Raw genomic sequence first — 6,000 nt, 5'->3', positions numbered from 1 at the left:
CTGCAAGCAGTCGGTGCTTATGGCAACAGCACGCCAACGAGAACTCGCTAGCGCGCCAGTGCCAGCCTGCGCGCGTTTTGTGAACTAGTTCGTGTAGCCATGAACGTTGCGGCCCCAAAAAAGGTGAACTCAATATAGAAAACATCGGCGGAAAACAAAAAAGTTAACTTACAAAAAAAAAGCACGTAACCGCGGGGATTCGAACTCGTGACTCGCAAAACATTTGGGGTGAATTCCCAGCGCCCCAGACTGCTAGGCCACGGAGCGGGACGGGAATGTCTTGCTAATATAGGGTATATATTGTACAACCAGTTTACACTTTTATTTAGTTTTGGCATTTCAAGCCGCTTAGGTGACTATTTGTTGTACTGCGATCGTGCAGTAAGCGTCGCCCGAGTTTCCACAGTAGCTCACGTCTAGCAATTGCATTTCGTAGACGGAAAAGCGTTCGCAGATGCGTAGTCGTGCTGCTGACCGCTGTGCTTGTTCGCCCAGCGCAAAAAAGTGCTTCCCGCGCCCTAGTTTTACGCTGTACGGTAAAAATATCAGTTGATTTTATTTGCTTAGTACCTATATTGACTTCGCTGACTCTTCTCCCGCTTCAAGAGGCCTTATATTTTCCTACTGGCGTACCAGTCAGCGAAGCGTCGCATGTGCAGCGCTTGTGTGAAGCGACCTTGACTTGGAGCTAGATACAGTGTACAAACAAACCAAGTAAAGAAAGGCACATTCTTCCATTCACAAACGTGTCCTGGCTTCGTTTCAACTAAGCGAACGAATTGCGGCCAAGCAATTTTTTTTAACCTCCTTGATTGCGACGACCCGCCGGCGGCCGGCGGACGAAACGCTGGGCCGACTGACTCTGTCGGCCGGGGAGCCGTGCAGTAGCGCAGCCGTGGCGCAGCCAATTGCCAGCTCATCCCCTCCTGACGTCACACGAAAACGCCACAGAAAATGGGCGAGCGTAAAGAGAGGAGGACAGCGTTTTCGAATTAGTTTTTCTACTAAATAAAATCGCGTAAACGCGCCTAGAGTGGTCGAAACATGGCCTGGGGACTCCGGACTACAATTTGCGCTAGTAATCCCGCAATGTTTACATATCACTTCAGTGTCCCTTTAATTGAGAAGACAGCAAAATAGTTTTCGTATCGCAGTATCATCGGTTCTCCACTGTGCAGGTACTTCTTGACTCTGAACAGTACATCTTGAACTCTGAGGGGGAAGTTGCAGCATGAAACATTTATGAATGAACTATCATGGTACCGCAGTAAGATAAGTGGTAATTTTTCAGATTCCTTCTGCGTAATTACTCGGACAAAGGTGTAGCACACATAAATTAGGGTCCCATCAGCAGTGTTACATAAGATATTCAGCCTACACGTCAAGGATTTGTACATATCCACTCCTCAACATGAGCCTTTAGGGCTCAAAATGTTTTCAATTTTTCCGTGGTATTAGAAGAGTGTGCTTTGAGGTGAACTGAAGGCAGGCAGCCTACCTGCAGATGCACACAAAAGGACAAAGCTTAATAAATATTGCAGGAAATAGAGGAAGCAAGAGTTCTACTAACACGGAATGAAGTTATTAGGATGACAGCGTGCAAAAAACAAGAACAAACACCAGCATAAAATGAGGTTGTATGCGTTTTGAACTAGTGCAACGCGAACAGATTCCAAAGCCACTCGAGGCACCTGCAGCAGTGAGCTTATTTTCAGTAAACTGTCGAGCTTCAGTATAAGGTCCACTTATGAGATTAGCGGCCAGGCGCCCGGGCTGCGAGTGAGAACCCGCCGCTCTGTCTGGTGGCCCAGCACTGTAGACTCTACGCTGCAGCCGTCGCCAATTCATCACGGCGCGCACGGGAGACGGATTGTCTGGCCCACCGCATACCACAGGGATAATCCCCCATTGAGAAAGCAGACGACGCCGCCGTATTCTGGGAACCGTCTGCGTGACGTGCGGAGGTGGTGGGATTACCGGCGTCGAAGCGCGCGCCGCGCAAGACACCATTGTTAACGCGCCTCGGCCGGCACAGTGCACTGTCGCCGTCTTTCGCTCTCACCCCGCGGGGTCGTGCGCACCTGCTCGTCTGCGAGCGTGCCGTTGACCCAAAGATGGCGGCGCCTCATTGAATATTCCGTGGCGTACTGAGTGACAGCTGTCTACGTGAATTTGGGCACTCCCTTACGCGTGTACGAACGCTATAGGGGCGTTCCCGATAGAGTGTGATCTCGAGGTTTTATAAGGCCGAACTTGGCCGTTGGAAATCGTTCTCGTCTGAGCGCCGAGCTGGGCAGTTCCCGGCGGGACAAGGAGCCTCGACCGTTAAAACTAGGTCGGGATTTGTGAGCCCCCTAGGCAAGAGGTTAACGCGTCGGAGGTTTAAGGTGCAGCGCCGTACCGGGCAACTAGACGGATCTTGCGGCGAGACAGAGTCTGGGCCGTCGTTTCTCGAGCGGTTTGTGTACGCTCCGAGGATAGGAGAGTTAGACGAAGTTGAGAAGCTCAAGTGATTTGTGCGCACTTGGAGCTAGCGTCTAGCTGAAGTTTGCAGTTTCTCCTTTATTACGCATGTACCCAGTTTTCCTACTGTAAATAGCTGTATATAAACTCTTCGTTTCATTTAATCAACCCGAACGCCTTGAGTTCGTCGATTCGACCGCCGTCTCCAAGAACTTCAACACCATCGCCCTGCCAGCCTCCTGCCAAATCAACCGGAGCCCGGACGATTGGGTTCCTGATCGACACCGGACTTTGGGGAAACAATCTTTACTGGCGCAGTCGACAGGATTTTGGCAGAAGAAATCGCCAGGCCACGACCAGGGGCAGCAAGCAGACGCAAGCCCGCCTTCATCGGCAGCGACCGAGCCCCGCGCGGAGTGGAGCGGCAGAGCCAACCAGCGCACAGGGCCAACGACGCGGCAGCCGACCACCGGAGGTGCGGGTGAGTGGGATTTCTCGCGCTACGTTGTGGCGGTGTAGGCTGAGTCTGGGGTTGCATGGTAGCCACGCGGAGCATGCTGGCGAACAAGGCGGAAGGAGACGGAAATGGTCAGACACATGAGGCGCCACCTCAAGGGGGAACGGCGGCAGGAGGGGTGGTCCAAGCGCAGTCTGAGGCAATAATTCTTAGACGAATGGAGTTGGAGTTTCAAGAGCGAAAGGAGGAAAGAGCGCGCGAAGCGGAGGAAAGAGCGCGAGAGGCGGCGGAGCGAGAGAGAAGAGAGGCGCGAGAATCAAAGGAGCGTACGCAAAAACTTCGGCTCGAATCTGAAGAGCGGTTGCGAAGGTATGAGTTGGAGCTGGAGCGGAGAAGGCAGACGCCCTTGCGCTCGGGCACCCGCAAGCAGAAACAATGGGGCACAGACCCAGCGAGTTTTATAGCGACAGTGAAGTCGAATGGCGCCGGCCAATGTTGCGGAGTTGAACTTGGCGATGCCAAAGTAAGTAGCCGTGGCTCCCTACACGAGGCTAGCATTCCCGCCGGTGTCGAACGGGTGGAGACGGACGTCGGGATGAGGAGCGACGAGGTACGCGCGTCCGGTGATACCGTAGAGCGGTGTAATGAAGTGATGCTCGAACATGACGAGCAGCCTCGCAGGCAAAGTTTGGGGATGGAGCTGCAGCGCATAAGGCAGAACCCGTTAAGCAGGCCCAGTTATGCACTGACAGCAAAGTTGAATGCGGGCAGCCCGTTTTTAAACTTGAAGCCGCGCGAGGACGAGATAAGCTACCTTGGCCGCGCACAGGTGGCGAGCGGCTCAGCCGGGAACAGTTGCATGGAAAGGGAAGCGAGCACGCAGAGCATCCCAGCGAGCGCGTCCGGTATGGGAGCAGAGTCAAGGGGTAGCCCCGTTGTCGCGGGTGTAGAGCCGCCAGCTGCCTTTGCACCGGACACTGCGCTAATGCATGCTGAACTTGCTGGCACGGGCAGTACCCAAATTCTAATCGGTAGACCGGAGAAGACTGGAATCGCGCAGGAAAGTCTTGGGGCCCGCCGCGCCCAGAAGAGAAAGGAGATAGAAGACGAGAAAGCATGTGACGAGACGGAGCGAAAAAGAGACGGAGTTGACGAGCCGGCTGAGGAAAAGCTGGAGTTAAAGGCGGATAAGGGAGCTGAGAAGGTAGACTGGGTTGAACATGTAGAAAATGGAAGAAAAAGCGAGAGAAAACGCGAGAAAACGGAGGATGAGGAGCTCAGAACATTTGAAGAGGGTAGGAGCGATACGGAGATGTCGTGTGGATTAGGTAGTCTTGATGGTGAGAGTGTAACCGAGGAGCCTGATGGAGAACACCAAAACGCATGCGTGGAGACTGCGAAACCAAGAATGAGAGCTCCCGAGGAGGTTGCGAAGGAGAGGGAAAAATTCCCCCGCATTTCCCCGAGGGGGAGAATGTGAAAGTGCGAATGCACGGTTGTCGGCCCGCTTGCGGCGCTTGCGCTCGGCCCCCGCAGCCCACCGCCTCGCCGCCTTCTCTTCCATCTCTTCCATCGGGTTTGTAGTATCACGTGTACACCACGCAGTTATCAAGCCGCTATAACGCCGCTGAGTCGCCAACGCACGCCGCTGACGACGTAGTTTGAATGCGTTAAAGATATAAGGCGCGTCACTAACACTGATATCACCGTCGAAACACAACTACAAAGCCAATTGCACTTCTTGCTAGGCATTGAGGCTCAACAGCCTGGAACTTTTACAAAAGAAATAAGAGAAGTTAAAAATAAGTTGGAGGTCATTGACATCGAGAAGTACAGGGGTGCCATAGTGCGCGCACGCGCAGAGCGACTCTGGTTGGGCGAAACGCCAACCAAACGTTCCCTGAGTGACGAAAAGGGTTATGCGCTAAAGAATGAGATTAAAGCTATTCGATACAAAAACTCCCACCTCCCCTCGCGGGAACCCCTGTGTAGATGCGACGCATAGGCGGAGCGGCGAAGGGACCGCGTTTTATAGCGCGCATAACGTTGAGGGGACTGCGTAAGCCGGTCCCAGTCGATGACGACGTTGGCGTACTTGTAAAGCGGCGTGGACTCTAGGTGTTTGAGCCAAGCGTGGATGTTGCTTCGCCGGAGAACGGCACACCGGTTATATGCGCAGCGCGCCCGAAGGAGAGGAAACCGCGGAAGAGATAGTACTGCACGTGTGCCGGCCCCAGCGCGTCTGCCGCGGCTATGACGCAACGTGCCACGGCTATGACGCAACACAATCCAACACAATCCACTTTAATCCAATCCAAATCCAATCCAACCGAATCCAATCCAATGCCCCTCGCGAGAGAGTGTTCGTTATCGGAGAGGAGAGGGGGTGAGCGGCGGAGAGCGCAGCTCGCGCGGCGAGGAGAATGGCAGAGGGGTGGACAACGCCGACAACAACGACGACGACGCCGGAGGGACAAGGCGAGTGAATCAGATGCTCTGCATCTAATAATGTGGTTTCTAGGGACCCTGAAGTCGTGGAGCGCGCGTTTTTTGAACATTATAAGGAACTGCTGGGAACTGAAAAGCAAGGCAGTAAAGATTACGAGCTAACTTTCTTGCCGGCAATGCCAAAGTTAAGCGATGATGACAGAGCAAGCATGGAGGCGCCGATCAGTTTGCAGGAGATAAATAACGCCATCGACGAATTATCCATAGGGAAGTCACCGGGGCCAGATGGATTGGGAACCGAGTTTTACAAGTTCTTCAAAGAAGATATAGCATTAATTTTGTACAGGGTCATAACGGAAGCGTATGAATCCAAAAGAACACCGCCTTCGTTCCGGAATAGTCATATTGTGTTAATTCCTAAAACTGATGATCCTGAAAAGCTGTTGGTGGTAGAGTCGTATCGGCCAATCAGCTTAACGAATGTTGATTACAAAATTTTCATGAAGGTTTTGGCTAGAAGATTGCAAGGAGTAATAAAAACAATTGTTGGAACCCATCAAACATGTGGAATTCAGGGACGATCTATTTTTACCAATATTCATGTCGCAAGAAGTGTATTAGAGTGTTGCGAC

The sequence above is a fragment of the Haemaphysalis longicornis genome, unplaced genomic scaffold (assembly GCF_048455015.1).
Source record: "Haemaphysalis longicornis isolate Haplotype H1 unplaced genomic scaffold, Haemaphysalis longicornis Haplotype H1 scaffold_4, whole genome shotgun sequence".
Taxonomy (NCBI): domain Eukaryota; kingdom Metazoa; phylum Arthropoda; class Arachnida; order Ixodida; family Ixodidae; genus Haemaphysalis; species Haemaphysalis longicornis.
Note: the sequence above shows the minus strand (reverse complement) of the source record.